This window comes from Periplaneta americana, chromosome 8, assembly GCF_040183065.1.
Source record: "Periplaneta americana isolate PAMFEO1 chromosome 8, P.americana_PAMFEO1_priV1, whole genome shotgun sequence".
In the NCBI taxonomy this organism is placed as follows: domain Eukaryota; kingdom Metazoa; phylum Arthropoda; class Insecta; order Blattodea; family Blattidae; genus Periplaneta; species Periplaneta americana.
In genome coordinates this window covers 173,507,697-173,525,067 of record NC_091124.1, presented here as the reverse complement: position 1 = coordinate 173,525,067, position 17,371 = coordinate 173,507,697, and positions in this window count along the sequence as shown.

Sequence of the window (17,371 nt, the reverse complement as noted above, 5' to 3'; positions counted from 1 at the left end):
TTATTATTCCCATAACATGAATTTTACCAGCAATCGAAAAGTATTTGGAATAAATTTGAATAATGAATACAAAAACGTTTCCTTCCCAAGCAGGATTCGAACCACGAAAGTCTTAGTTACCAGTCTTACTACTTAATTAACTTATTATTCCCATAACATGAATTTTACCAGCAATCGAAAAGTATTGGGAATAAATTTGAATAAGGAACAAAAAAAAAGTTTCCTTCCCAGGCAGGATTTGAACCACGAAAGTCTTAGTTACCAGTCTATCGTGCTCTGGAGTGAATAAGGCTCTAAAATCAGCTACAAGGGTCGGACCGGTTTCCCCCCCCCCACTACTGTATACTATTTTCTTTAACTCTAAATGCTTAATACACAGTCTTTCATAAGTCCGTGAAACATTTTAGAAATCCACCACAAACTATGCAACGAATACCAAATGTTATACTGAAACAGAGGCAAGTTCGTAAAGTTTTTTCACATCTTCACAGATGCTCAATCTTTGCACCTCTGCTGATATGACAGGCATCTATGTGATAACTGATAACTCATAATAATCCCACATGCGTGCCAGCGTATCACAGTCGACTAGAGCCACAGCAGAGGTGATACAGTTGAAGCTGAGGAGCTGAGGCTCAAAGACACTATATTTCACAAACCCAAACAAGAAGAAGTCACGGGGTTAAATCCGGGGACCGAGGTGGCCACGTCATTAACATGTCATCTTCTTGTTCTGTGCATCCTACCCTTTATGGCAAATTTTGATTGAGATACCCTCGCAGTTGTTTGTGGTAGTGAACCAGACAACCGACTTGTTTAAAGATGCAATCATTACCCTTGTCTTAATTCAGCCGTGGCATCAGCCGGTTTTCCAATATGTCTATGTAAATCTGGAATTTCTCATACGATTTCTTGATCTGTTGAAAACAGATGCTGCCTTCTGGAATTCTACTCGAAATCATCGCTGTACAGTTATAATGAACGAGGCTCATGAGTAGAAATTGCAAAACACAAAGTGACTGCTTATGTTTACTGAACGCCATATTTGCTACTATTGTTTCCTAGCAGCAAACTACTGCAACCATAAGAGCGGGATTTTCCTTAAAAAAAAAACCGGAGAGTTTCTGTCTTCTGGCGTAAGAATTACCATCATCCGTTGCGTAGTTTATTTGTGGTGAATTTCTAAACTGTTTCACGGACTTATGAAAGATGGTGTAGGGGAGAAGTGGGTACAGTAAGACAGGGAGAACAGTGAGACTTTTTATTAGATGGTAAATTTTGATGTTGAGATGCTAGTAACAGTGGAGTTGTATATTGCATGAGTAAAGTAACAGTATTTTCATACCGGTACTCGATTTTATTTTATTTATAAAGGTGAGTGATGAAAAAATAATTCGTAATTTTTCACTCTAGAAGTAAAATTTTGGCTTGTGTTTAATGAAGGTTATATTGGATATACAAATGAGATATAAATATGAATGTTTTGTTTGTATTTGAGATTATGTTTGGCAAAGTTTCGTCTTTCTTGTTTTAATTTTGAAGTGATGGCGTCATTTTTAAATGAACTATGCGTAAAGGGAACAATGAGATATGCCATTGAAGGGTACACTGAGACGTCTCACTGTTCCTATGTACCAATGATTTGCAAAAACAAACTGTAATTATATTACATTTACCAGTAACTAACATTAAAAATTAATATAATAGTAACTAATTTAGGAACTATAGCTTAAAATAATGGATACATTACATTTTAATGGTTTCATAAATAAAAAAATATTCACAAAATTTAAGAAAATGTTAAAAAATAATAAAGAATTACATTAAATTCTTATAATTATAAGCTTTGTTGTCACCAAAAATTCATTTCATTTTTTCGCAAAAGTTTGAAATGTCATAGAAAATTCACTTTTCCAAATGTTCCAGATGTTTCAATGGTTTCGAAGTCAGACATCAAAATGATTCTAAGTAAGCCTACAGAACATGTCAAGGTAAAGAGACAGCAAGTTTTTGTTTTCTTTTGAAATAAATGTAAATCATTTCAATGTCTGTTAATAGACACTGTGGTGTCTCACTGTACCCTCCTGATTGGGAACAGTGAGACATTTGCATTTTTTTGACAAACACGTATTGTATATTATGTCCTTTATCTATTAACATTTTTGTTTATGTATTATTATACTCCATGTTTTAATGTATATTTCTATTGCACTTGATTTTAAAAATAGTTGAATTATCACTTGCATACATATGTCTTAATATTTTGAGTCTCACTGTACCCACTACTCCCCTATTTTCCTGTTTTTTTTTTTATGATTGTCATTCAGTGCAGACACATACTGGTACCGGCACTGTAGATATATTTTTGTATTACTAAGTAGATTATTATTTTTGTACTTAGTGTCTTTATTCCTTTTCATCTTTATTTACAGCCTTTTTATGCACCACAGTCAGTCATCGCGAGAAGGAAATGTAGATTAGAAAGCCTATACAAATGTTATCACTGATTTCATATTAAGATTTTATTTGTACATAAAGAGAAATGAAGAGAAAGCGGAAGCTCATACGTAAGAGGAAAGTTCCAAATGATTAGCGTCATTAGTAGCTCCAGTTGCTACATGAACACTATTTATTTCATAATGAAATTTATGGTGTCCGCTCTGGCACAGCTTCAACGCTTACGGGTTCGAATTCCGCCAGGAACATGGATGTTAATCCATAGTTTAAAGGCTACGTGGAAACCTGGTATGATACTGTCTTGTGCCATAGACGTCCCATTATTTGTCTGTCTAATGTGGGTGGTTCAAAATACCTGAAAGAAAGCCCAACAACCTTGACAAACTAAAATATTAAGATAGAAAAAGATTCTCAGTCTTGATATCCTTACTAATGTGGAACAAAATCTTTCATAATTGTATTGTTTTTATACAAAAACTTATCACTTAGGACTACTTACATTACCTAATTAGCCTTTAACTAATTACTTCATAGGTATAGGCAGAATCATTCGACAAGGAAAGCCCTGTTAAAGCTATTACTTACTTATTGGCTTTTAAGGAACCCGGAGGTTCATTGCCGCCCTCACATAAGCCCGCCATTGGTCCCTATCCTGAGCAAGATTAATCCAGTCTCTACCATCATATCACACCTCCTTCAAATCCAATTTAATATTATCTTCCTATCTACGTCTCGGCCTACCCAAAGGTCTTTTTCCCTCCGCCCTCCCAATTAACACTCTATATGCATTTCTGGATTCGCTCATACGTGCTATATGTCCTGCCCATCTCAAACGTCTGGATTTTATGTTTCTAATTATGTCAGGTGAAAAATACAATGTGTGCAGTTCTGTGTTGTGTAACTTTCTCCATTCTCCTGTAACTTCATCCCTCTTAGCCCCAAATATTTTCCTAAGAACCTTATTCTCGAACATCCTTAATCTCTGTTCCTCTCTCAAAGTGAGAGTCCAAGTTTCACAACCATACAGAACAACCGGTAATATAACTGTTTTATAAATTCTAACTTTCAGATTTTTTGACAGCAGACTAGATGACAAAAGCTTCTCAACCGAATAATAACAGGCATTTCCCATATTTATTCTGCGTTTAATTTCCTCCCGAGTGTCATTTATATTTGTTACTGTTGCTCCAAGATATCTGAAATTTTCCACCTCTTCGAGGATAAATCTCCAATTGTTATAGTTCCATTTCGTACAATATTCTGGTCACGAGACATAATCATATACGTAGTCTTTCCGGGATTTACTTCCAACCCTATCGCTTTACTTGCTTCGAGTAGAATTTCCGCGTTTTCCCTAATCGTTTGTGGATTTTCTCCTAACATATTCACGTCATTCGCTTAGACAAGAAGCTGATGTAACCCTGTTAAAGCTATCAATTAAAGTAAAATTGACATTGTCACTCCGAAGTAAATTGCTTGCTTGCTTGCTTGCTTGCTTGCTTGCTTGCTTGCTTGCTTGCTTGCTTGCTTGCTTGCTTGCTTGCTTGGCTTTGCCTTGCCTTTGCCTTGCCTTTGCCTTGCCTTGCCTTGGTTGCTTGCTTTCTTGCTTGCTTGCTTGCTTGCTTGCCCTGGTAGAGATAAGGCCATCAGGCCTTCTCTTCCTCTCTACCAGGGAATTACAACTACAATATTAAGAATACAATTACAATTATAATTACAATTAATATTAAATTTACAAATACAATAAAAATCAAAGTACTAAAAGATGAACTGATTAATAAAAGCTAGACAGTTTAATGTAAAAGTTAAGATGAGAGAAGCATTTCTTTTATTGATTAAGTAAAACTTAAACCTACTCTACGCAGTAAGAAATTGCTTAATAAGTTTGCTTTTGAACGCTACTAAATTCCGACAGTCTCTGATGTCACTGGGTAGGGTATTCCACAAGCACAAGAGCGAGATTGTGTATGATGATGAATACGATGATGTCTTATGTGTTGGTATGGCTAGTATGCGGCTATTTTGCGTGCGTGTGAAGAGATTATGATATGATGACAGGTAACTGAAACGGTAGGCAAGGTAGGTAGGTGTAGAGGTGTGAAGGGCTTGGAAAAGGAGAACAAGAGAATGAAAATTTCTACGTTCGTTAAGCCGTAGCCAGTTTAGAGTTTGGAAGGATGGGGTAATGTGGTCAGCGCGACGGACATCGCAGACGAAGCGAACACAAGAATTATGAACACGTTGTAATTTTTGCGACTGGTTGACATTGAGGTCAGTCAGTAGAAAATCACAATAATCGAAGTGGGGCATTACTAGTGTTTCCACTAGTATTTTCTTGAGTGATAGCGGAAGGAATTTTCGAACGCTGTTTAAGGAATGTAGTATGGAAAGCACTTTTTTGGTAATATGGGTTACTTGGTTATTCCAGTTTAAATGCGTATCAAAGTAAACTCCAAGGTTTTTAACACAGGAAGCAAAAGGGATTATTGTGTCGTTTAACTTTACTGGAAGTACAGGAGTTATGTTGCATAATAGACGTTGATGTCCCACTAGGATTGCTTGTGATTTTCTTGCATTGAGAGTCAAACCAAAAAAAAAAAAAACTGAAAACCTGAAATCTTCCAAATATGCATTATGCGTGAATTTACTCCCAAAAAAGGCCAAAACATGCAAACATGCACGGGAAAAGTACGATTATTTGGGATCGATATCAGTCCTAAAACGAATATTTGCAAAGTTTGAAAATTGTAACCAGCTTATATAGAAACACGCACGTGCATGGATATCCGAGCTGACATAATAACCAGGGGTGTATTTCAGGTCTGGCGGACTCTGGCGGCATCAAGGTACTTTTCTGATTTTCATATTATAAAAACCGGACGTGTTCGGTTTTGACCGAAAACCCATAATTCAAATGAAGGGGTTTTTTTTTTTTATAAAAACAGCCCTTGTCAAAAAAGTTGATTTTTCAGGAGACGTAAAAAACTTTCTACAGTCTACATACACTGCTGTATAAACGAGATATTTAGGAGAATGATTCTACAGGTTACGTGACATAATGTAACATGAAATTCGCATTAATTAACGCTTAAATATGACTATTATAAATTAATGAAGATGGGCATGTGTGACAAGGGTCGTTTTTGGCTGAAAATTTAAAAATATAGATTAAGATATTCTTCATGCTGAAAAAATTAATTTATTATAAAATTCAAATATTACATCACTACGGTAATAAATATAGGTAATATTTTATTTAATGTATTTTTTTAACAAAATAAACATTAATTTATTACGAAATTCAAATATTACACCGCTATAGCAATAAATATTGGTAATATTTTATTTTATGTATTTATGAACAAAACAAACATTAATTTATTACAAAACTCAAATATCACAGCACTACAGTAATAAACATTGGTAATATTTTATTTTACGTATTTATGAACAAAACAAACATTCGATGAAAGAGTAATGGAACAGAGAAAAATTCTCTCCGGCACCGGGATTTGAACCCGGGTTTTCAGCTCTACGTGCTGATGCGTTATCCACTAAGCCACACCGGATACCCATCCCGGTGTCGGATAGAATCTTCTCAGTTTAAGTTCCAACATTGTCAAATTTGACAGAATTAATTCACTGTAATATTACAACAGCTAACTTTTCACTCTTGTTTCAAAACGAGTAATAGGCCTATCCAGTACCATTAAATATTAGAATCTATAATTGTGTTCCCTACTGCTGTTATATGAATTATCAATGTCTATATCACCATTAATGTTAGCCCTTGTTCTTGTCCAAGAGTTTCAAAACATTGACGACTGCTTGGTCTTAGCAAACCATAAAGTTTTCTCAAATCCTTTATTTTAGAACTAGCCGTACCCGTGCGCTCCGCTGCACCCGTTAGAAATAAATATAAAGTAATTACATAATTAAAATAGGACATTTGATCAAGGGAACATTCGTGTTTGATAGAAGGATAAATCGTTTATTATGTTAGGGTCATTCCACGAGATGAGGGACATAAAGACAAAATTTTATATTTAATCGAAGAAACTGTTCTTTTGCATTAAAAAATTCTCCAATTCATTGACTTTATACAGCATAGTATAATTTTAATTTTGGCGGCATAATTTCTTTGTTCCCAACAAGCAAAGTCGACATGGCTGTTACAGAGGGATTCTGGTGAGATTACATCATTTGATTTTAGGACATAGCTATCAGAATATTAAATTCCATGAAGTTAGTGCTATATTACCTTTGAAAGTAATTGTTTCAGTGCCTGTATGTAGTAACAATGAGTGGAAATATAATCTATTAAAGTAGTTATCCACTGTTAAAAGAAATACTTAGGTTATGTAACGTTTGTTACAAAAATATTAATTTTATTTCATAATTAGAAAACTGTTTTTTATTTTAAAATGAAACTTTGTATTATCTTACTTCCTCATGTAAGCTACATAAATACTAGACGTTCTGATTTTTAAAATAATAATTTTATATAAATTCTGTGTAACAAACGTTACATTAAATAATAACAAAAGTTACATAACAATGTGGTAACGTTTTTTACACAAAAAATAATAAGATAATCAGATTTAATACATGAAATTATTGATTAATGGCCTATGTTTGGTAGGCCTATATTTAAAATAAGACGTGTTTTAATACGTTTTCATGTTTGATGGGCCATATATGCATTTCAGTATGAAAAAAGCTCCAAAATCTGCTGCTGAGAGAATGCGTGAGTACAGAGCTAGAATGGACACAGAAAAAACTCAAGAGAGACTAGAAAAGTGTCGTAATATTATGAGGAAACTTAGGAAAAAGCCAAAATCAAAATCAGAAAAATCTGCAGAAAGAGAAGCCACTAGGAAGCGAGTACAAGAATATCGTAGAAGACAAAAAGCAAGAGTTTTAAGTTCATGTATTTTGAAAGACGGTTCTTCAGGAAGTCCTCCTTATAAGAGTGCAAATTCTTTTGGAAAGGCTATAAAAAGAGCACAAAGAAACCTTCCAAGGAGCCCTCGAAAACAAACAGCCGTATTAAGAAAGCTTGCCGAATCATTTAATCTATTAGTACAGCCAGCAAAACATTCCACATCTTCTACATTGTCTATTACTGCAGATACTATGAAAATGGTGAAGGATTTTTATGAATGTGACGATGTTTCCCGCCAACTCCCTGGAAAACAAGATTTTATTATAATACGTGAGGATGGAAAGAAAGAATATATGCAAAAAAGACTGCTTGTATATCATTTGCGTGAAGTATACACACTTTTTCAAGAGCAGAATCCAAATGTAAAGATTGGTCTATCAAAATTTTGTGAAATGCGACCGAAACATGTCAGGTTGGTCTCTGATAAGGATCAGATAATGTGCTGCTGCCCTTACTGTGAAAATACGCAGTTAATGATTTCAGCAGCGCCCTGGAAAACAAGTGAAAAACCAAAAACCATACAGGAGCTTCTGAAAGAAACAGTTTGTCAAACTGAAAATAAGAACTGTATGAAAAGAAGTTGCCAAGAATGTGGAGATATTGAATCCACGCTGATTACAAAAATTGATGATGACTGTGATGAGGTTCACACCAAGCAATGGGAAGGTGGACATCTGGTTCAAAAAGATATGTCTATAAATGAATTCTTCACTTATTTCAAGAATCAGCTAACGCAACTATCCAATCATATATACAATAAAAGAAGACAATGGAAGGAACAGCAGAATCAAAAATCATCACTACAACCAGGACAGCTGATTCTCCTAACAGATTTTGCTGAGAACTATGTAGCAAAATTTCAGAATGAAGTTATGGCAGCACACTAGACACACACATCAGCTGAAACATCAACGACAATCTATACTGCAGTTTGCTATTTCCGAAAATCTTCTACTGATGATGTCACAACAATATGTTTAGCAGTCATTAGTGATACACAGAGTCATGGCACTGCTGAAGTTGCTGCTTTCAATGAAATCCTACTAAACTATCTGTCTCCATTAAAGCAGTCTTCTATAACTTCAGTTTATCTGTGGACTGATGGTGCTGCACAACATTTTAAAAACCGGAAGGCAATATCATACTTATGCACATTATCCAAAATTCTAGGATGTAATGTTGAGTGGAACTATAACGAGTCTTACCATGGTAAGGGCCCACACGATGGTGTTGGAGCTACCCTTAAACGCAGTGTATGGAAGCGAGTTTTACAAGGAAATGCTACCGTGCAAAATGCTGAGCAATTTTATGACATCACAAAATCTAACATTTACAACATACATTGTTTTTATGTCCCTGCTGGTAAAATTGACTCAATTGCTGCAAAATATGTAGAAGAATGGAAAAGTGCATTGCCAGTGGTAGGAATCCAACAAGCCCGATGTGTGAAAATTGCTGCACCAAACACAGTTGGGCTCTTCTCAAATACTGGAGATGTTGAACCATTTAAGAAACATAAAATAAAAGAAACGCAGGAAGAAACAAGCAGTCCTACAAAATCTACTCATTCCATTGATCATGCCATGAATTCAAAATTTTCAGAACTATCAGTTGGTGATTACGTATTGGTTCATTACCCACAAACTGGACAATATTATGTTGGATATATAATCCTTCTCAATTATGTGAGTAATATGTGTAGTGTACAATTCATGAGAAGAAGAGAAGGAAAGAACACTTACTTTGTGTACCCTACAAATGACGATATAGATGAAATATCCCCAGACCTAGTTTTAAGCACATTGCCTAAACCTAAGGAAGTTAGGGGAAAATTTATTTTCAACACAAATTTTACTGTGCTAGTTGAGTAAGAATGTTATTGTACTCTCAAAAATTACCTTTTTTTTTAAATTATCACTAGGATGTTCTTTACAAACTGTTCAATTCTGACTCTGTAACGTTTGTTACACTGTTGTAACGTTTGTTACTCTAAGTTTTTAATTATTTTCAAGTAACATATATCTGTAGAATTAAAAACGTTTATGTCATTTAGTTCTGTAATCTTCCTAGATTCAAGCTGTATTTTTTTTATCTGACATAAAATATTGTAAGAACAGAGAATCACAACAGTCTTTCACAACTTGAGAATCCATGTCCTTTGATGTAACGTTTGTTACATTTTTTCAAATTGTAAACCCAAGAACATGCACCTTCACAATATTATATTTTTGGTACTATATAATCTTCACACTATCCTCTATTACCAGGTATGTTCCAAAGCATTGCTCTTGTCTACAGTTGACTGCAGAAAAATGTCAAATGTTCAAATCCATGTAAGAATGTAACGTTTGTTACAATGGAATGACCCGTTACTTAATTTAAATTGAATTAAAAAATTAAAATGCTATCATTTTGATCCAGAGACACTCATTTGGTCATAAAAATTAGTTTAGGAAATACAGGAAACGAATACACAGAATAGCCTATCAAGTTGTTTGTGCATAAGAAGCTATTTTAATCTTACCTGTCCTCAATTCACTCAGAAGTTACTGTAATAACATTATAGCATTATGTCCATATAGAGAAACTACACTTTCCAATGGTGAAATAATAATTAATTATACAAATCGGTTAATTTAGCTTTCGATATTACTTCATACAAACACAGAAACATTCTATGTAGGCTATCTTTCATAGCTTTCGATTGTTGCTGTCCAAGGCCCCTTATAGACGAAGTCATTTGTTTTTTAATTCATTATACGGCCTTAGATGGAAGTTATTTTAATTTTAAAACTCATTTATCTCATTAAATATCAGTCCTATCAAAATTTTTCAAGGAATAAAACGTATCGCAAATTATTTTTAAAGAAACTTTTGTTCTGTAACATTTTTCACAAAAATCAATAATAAGCGAGATATTTCGATTTATTTAATTCAGGCCCCCTTATAACCCCCCTTTTAAATAATGTGTTTTGAATGCCATATAGCCTAAAATGTAAGTTACAACAAACTTAATTTATATTCCAATTTTCATCGAAATCCGTTCATCCATTATCGCGTGAAAAGGTAACAAACATACAGACAGACAGACAGACATACAAACAGAAATTTCAAAAAAGCGATTTTCGGTTTCAGGGTGGTTAATTATATATGTTAGGACCAATTATTTTTGGGGAATCGAAAATTACCAGAAAAATTTCGGCTACTGATTTATTATTAGTATAGATAATTTATTTTTGCAAGTGCATTATGCATTTGACGGAAAGAGAGCCCTTGAGAAATTGCTGACCTATTACGTATATTAATAAAATTATGAGGGTTTTAGGTAGATAAGATTTCTGGGGAGATATCTCTGATGGAGTAATGTGACTGCCGAGGTTTAAAAGAACTAATATGATTCGTGATAAGTAGCTCAATTTCGTCTGGTACAAACTTAGGTCGGTTTTGATTTTTTTTTTATTCAATGCAGTGGCACTTGACTAGAGTCATTGGCCGTACAATGGCGATAGAAACTAAAATGAAAGAAAACGAAATAAAGTGAACAATGTGTAAATGAAACTATGAAGGAGAGGATGTCAGCACTGCTGCATTCTTTCTCTGGCCTCCCAGTACCTATCCACAAAGCTGGCAGATGAAAGTGCTGGACAAGTCTTAATTTGGTTTGAGTCCATATTGTCTGAACATCCATAGAGCATGCAGTGGGGCTGGATAATACACCCAGGCGGTGGACCGCAACAGCTTCTCTTCTGGGCCATTCGGGGAGAGTGGAGTTTAGTGCGTCCTTCCAGTGTTTATCTTTAGTTTGGTCCTCCAAATTCTTATGGAAACGTTGTCTCACTCGACTTCTTATATTTGTAGATGCTCTATGGAACGGCAGCATGTTAGAATATGAAAAGGGGATAGTTGTTCCTTTCTTTGCCAGAAAGTCTGCTGCTTCATTCCCGGCAATACCGCTGTGGGGTACAATGATAGACTCACCTCCTCGTGGTGTACCCTGGAAACGTTTATAACAAACGGCTAAGGCCCGATTGTATAAACCATTTAATCTTAGATCAGAGGTTAAATTGATCCTTGTTTCAGCTGAACTTGGAATTTTGTGTTGTATAAAGTCTAATCTGAGATTAATTTGTCTCAAACTAAAGTCAACTTTGACTGAAGAAATTTCTCCGATTAAGTTAGATGATCCAAGTTCAGTTATTTCTTTTCTGTTTGAAACATACGAGTGACAGATTGTGCAAATAAAATATCCATTATTATTAAAATTAATAGATATGTTAGGTACATTTATATATATTTCTTTCAATTTCTTGCCTTAATACACAAACATTCTTATATTTTATAAGGCTTTATCGTGTTCAGCAGTATCAAATAACATAACCTATAATTATATTATGTTTATAACAACCATTAATTATTAATGGATATGATAGGTACATTCATAAATGTTCAATTAACTGTATTACTAAAAGAAAATTGTCGTTTTATAAAGCTTTATTATGTTTAGCAGTATCAAACACCATAACATCATAACAACTTGGAGAACAGTCAACCTACTTATTGTCCGCCATTATTTACATTGCAAAAAAAAACAGTGTCTCCAACAGAGTGTAATACGGAAAGTCGCCAAAAAGTACTTGTAAAGTCGCTAGATTTCTCATTATCAACAAAGAAAGATTAAATTTTGTCACTATGGGGTGCTAAAAAGGTCACTAAATCCCTATTTAAGCAATATAAAAGTTAAAAGAAATTGTTGTTGAAAAAGAGTTAAAATCGCTATATTGGCAACACTGAACAAACCTGTATAACATGGTCCGCGCATCACGTATTTCACCTGTTTATGCGATGTTGCCAAATCCTTTTCACGTGAACTTAGATTGCATTTGAACCAAGGTAATTTGATCGCAGAAAAGTTTTATACAATACAAGAAGTGTCTGAACTCGGTTTACTTTTCGATCTTCGATCAAAGTTGATCTTTAGTCAGGGAGTTTTATATAATTGGGCCTAAGTAGTCTATCTCCTAAGCAGAAGAATCAATGGTTTTGATGTTTAGCTCTAGAATCTCTAGGTGAAATCTATGCATTCATCAATAATGCTAGTATAGTACGGAGACGCCCTCGTGTTATTTCATGGAAGCCCATGAAGACATCCACACATGTGGAGTAACGGTTAGCGCATCTGGCTGCGAAACCAGGTGGCCCGTATTCGATTCCCGGTCGGGGCAAGTTACTTGGTTGAGGTCTTTTCCGGGGTTTTCCCTCAACCCAATATGAGCAAATGCTGGGTAACTTTCGATGCTGGACCCCGGACTTATTTCACCGAAATGATCACCTTTATCTCATTCAGACGCTAAATAACCTAAGAAGTTGATAAAGCGTCGTAAAATAACCTATTTAAAAATCCATGAAGGCATTTCGACATACTGGAACTTCCCCCTGTATGCAAACGTTGTGATCTCTGCTGCTGAAGGGTTGATATTAAGCTTACGGGAACGTCTCTGTTTCATATCTTGTACAGTAATCATCCCCGATAAATAAGAATCTTGTAAATCTTTCCGTTCTAATGTGTAGAAATTATGAAATAATGTCTCTCGATCTTCCTCGTATACTGTCTCGAAGCAATGATATCTCTTGCATCTAGAAAAAAAAATGTTCCATCTTACTGATTATAATACAATGATATAATTATTAATAATAATATTTCATATCAATTATTTCATTATGCTTTACATTTTAATAATCAAGTAATAAACACTTGCTTGTTAAAGTTTATATTACATAAATTTACTGCTTACCTATAATAAACGACAATACTTTTTCTTTCCACATGCTTCTCAACACGGTTCGTGTGTTCTTCCTCCGTATTTTTAATCTTTTTATAATATTTTGCTTCTTCCCCATCTCCTTTATTTTCTACAGCGGAAAACTAGCATCCTGTTGTCTAGAAGCCATTATTCAATATTACAAACAAAAACACTACCAATTACAGGAAGTAATAAACACATCCGGAAAACTGCATTGTTGTGTATTTGAAAGTAATACTGCATTGAAGTATTCTAAATAATCAATTAGAATGTAGCCAAAATTCGAATGAAAATAACCCATGTCAATTGACATGGGCAATTTTAGTCGAAACCACGAATGACATGGGTTATTTTTATAGAACCACCGTATCTTTGACAAGCCCTCACGCTTGACATGGGCTGATCTTCATGTAAATGATATATCCAGGCGGCAGAAGATGCCTACAGAAGTATAACATCGAAATCTCATTTTCGAAAAAAAGTGACAAGGGCTGTTTTTATAAAAAAAAAACCCTCCAATGCAATTTTGTATGAGATTTACCCAAGTTTGAATCAAAATCAATGCAGATATCGACAGAATCCAGTAAAATTATAACGACATCATAAACTCATTTTCATAAAATTGTCCGGACTTGTCTGGTTTTGGACGCAAGCTCCTCAGAAATTAAAACACCCGCTCTGTTCGTTTTTTAAACTTATCCTCGATTTTGTAAAAAGCATTTCCTAACCTTGTACCATAATACACTATTTAACTATGTGGAAAGCAATAACAAATTCATTGCACTGTACAAAATGCTTGCACTGCTAGTAGAATCTTCATATGTCCATGAAGAGCTACTTTCTTGAAGGGCCTTCACAGCTGAACCATACATTTCAGTGAAAACGTTTACTGAATCGTGTCGTATCCATTGAGTTCGGGAAGACTGCTTCAGTTTTTTAATTATTGTCACGGAATATATTCAGCACAGCCTAATGTTTAGGTGTGTCAAAAAATCATTCATTGTTGCTAAATGTTATGTTTTATTTAACGACGCTCGCAACTGCTGAGGTTATATCAGCGTCACCGGATGTGCCGGAATTTTGTCCCGCAGGAGTTCTTTTACATGCCAGTAAATCTACTGACATGAGCCTGTCGCATTTAAGCACACTTAAATGCCATCGACCTGGCCCGGGATCGAACCCGCAACCTTGAGCATAGAAGGCCAGCGCTATACCAACTCGCCAACCAGGTCGACTTCATTGTTGCATTTTACAGTTTATAATATTGAAGAAAAATTAAGTGCTAACCATGTTCTGGGGGGGACAGGTCCCGTTGCCCCAGCATTCCCTGCGCCTCTGGTAGAAATCTATGCTGGTAAGAAAAATGTTCTCAATTAATAATCCCAGGAGCTATTACACCTCAACAGTTATGCTGAATTATATTCATGAAAAAGTAGGCCTAATCGTTTAGTTAGACTATGTCTATGTAGTGCCTGCATTATTTTTATTCGTTTGTTAAAGTATTTGATTATGTCTCGTGGCCAGAACATAGTACGAAATGGAAATATATCCTTTGAAGAGACGGAAAAATCCAAATATCTTGGAGTAACAGTAACAAATATAAATGATATTCGGGAGGAAATTAAACGCAGAATAAATATGGGAAATGCCTGTTATTATTCGGTTGAGAAGTTTTTATCATCCAGTCTGCTGTCAAAAAATCTAAAAGTTATAATAATTTATAAAACAGTTATATTACCGGTTGTTCTGTATGGTTGTGAAACTTGGACTCTCACTTTGAGGAAGGAACAGAGACTGAGGGTATTCAGTTCTGTGTTGTGTAACTTTCTCCATTCTCCTGTAACTTCATCCCGCTTAGCCCCAAATATTTTCCTAAGCACCTTATTCTCAAACATCCTTAACCTATGTTCCTCTCTCAGAGTGAGAGTCCAAGTTTCACAACCATACAGAAGAACCGGTAATATAACTGTTTTATAAATTCTAACTTTCAGATTTTTGGACAGCAGACTGGATGATAAGAGCTTCTCAACCGAATAATAACAGGCATTTCCCATATTTATTCTGTGTTTAATTTCCTCCCGAGTGTCATTTATATTTGTTACTGTTGCTCCAAGATATTTGAATTTTTCCACCTCTTCAAAGGATAAATCTCCAATTTTTATATTTCCATTTCGTACAATATTCTGGTCACGAGACATAATCATATACTTTGTCTTTTCGGGATTTACTTCCAAACCGATCACTTTACTTGCTTCAAGTAAAATTTCCGTGTTTTCCCTAATCGTCTGTGTATTTTCTCCTAACATATTTACGTCATCCGCATAGACAAGCAGCTGATGTAACCCGTTCAATTCCAAACCCTGCCTGTTATCCTGAACTTTCCTAATGGCATATTCTAGAGCGAAGTTAAAAAGTAAAGGTGATAGTGCATCTCCCTGCTTTAGCCCGCAGTGAATTGGAAAAGCATCAGATAGAAACTGACCTATACGGACTCTGCTGTATGTTTCACTGAGACACATTTTAATTAATCGAACTAGTTTCTTGGGAATACCAATTTCAATAAGAATATCATATAATACTTCCCTCTTAACCGAGTCATATGCCTTTTTGAAATCTATGAATAACTGATGTACTGTACCCCTATACTCCCATTTTTTCTCCATTATCTGTCGAATACAAAAAATCTGATCAATAGTCGATCTATTACGCCGAAACCCGCACTGATGATCCCCAATAATTTCATCTACATATGGAGTTAATCTTCTCAAAAGAATATTGGACGTCAACAAAAGTGATATTCCTCGAAAGTTATCACAGTTGGTTTTGTCCCCCTTTTTAAAAATAGGTACATAATTATGTCATCTGACATAATTAGGAACATTAAATCCAGTTAAACCTCCTACTCGCTATGCACACTCATTCCCAGCGAGAAAACTTTTATGGTAGTCGTGTGATAGAAATGGATGTTTATTGGTTTACTGTGCAACTGAGAGTGTTTATATACTCATTCTATCAGACAGGTACGAAGAAGGCTTGCAGAAAGTTTTCCAGGCGTCAAAGTTCCTAGTTATCATATAGTGTTAATCTTGTTAGAAAATTGAAAGAGATGGCATGGGATTCGTAGAATCTCTATAATTACGTGGAACGTTTGGTGATTGTGTAATTGCTGTGCTGCAGTTGAGCCGGTACTGCCCGGTACGCCGTACCGTCTAAAATAAAACTCGCTGTTACCGTACCGAAAAATATATATAAACTCGAAAATATATTAATTGAGGCATTGACATGGGAAAGGTCGTAACTGCCAAAAATTCGAATTTTTAGGTTTTCACTGAGAAGGTAGTATATGGCCATGCCAATGGCACAGAGAAGGTAGTATCACAGTCTACTATATACAGTCGCGAAGCTTGAGGTGTTTTTTTTGCAAAAAAATCGTGATAAAGCGCTCCAAGCGGTTAGCAACTAGAAACAATAGACTGTCCATGGTCGACTTTGGACTGTGTCGTATTTCTATCGAGTGCTAGCTCGTTGCGTATTTCACATTGATGCTTGTGAAATGTTCATTATTGGTTGTAATGAAAATGTTAATGGCTAAAATATAATTGGAATAATAATATGGGACAAGTGCTATAAATTTTAGCAACAGTAAGAGAAAGAGGCCAGAGTTATCCTTTTTCTGATTTCCGAAAGATTCAGAAAGGGTCCTGGGTTTCCACAAGAATGCTGTGCAGAAACAAAACTCTTAATTTTGAAGTTCTTTGTGACTGTTAGAATACATTATATCCTTAAATTTCGCAATGAAATGTTTCAGTCTAACCGAAAGGACATTAGATACCGGTTAAAGTTTTGTCACTTAGGCTGCTAAATTTCCAGAGAAATAAAGGTTAGGTCTACTTTTTTTTTCAGAGGATATATTTTTAATTGTAGCTATTAATTTTGTTATTATTTTTATGTGTTATTTTACTAAAGACGTAGAAAAATTAAGTTTGTTTTAATGAAATTTATTGATCACGTTTTATTTTCAATTCTGGTGGGATTATTATTGCTTAGGCCTACTTTTTTCTTCAAAGGATATGTTTTTAATTATAGCTGTTAATTTTGTTGTTATTTTTATTTGTTGCTTTACTAGAGACGTAGAAAAAGTCTGTTACAATAAAATTTATTGATCACG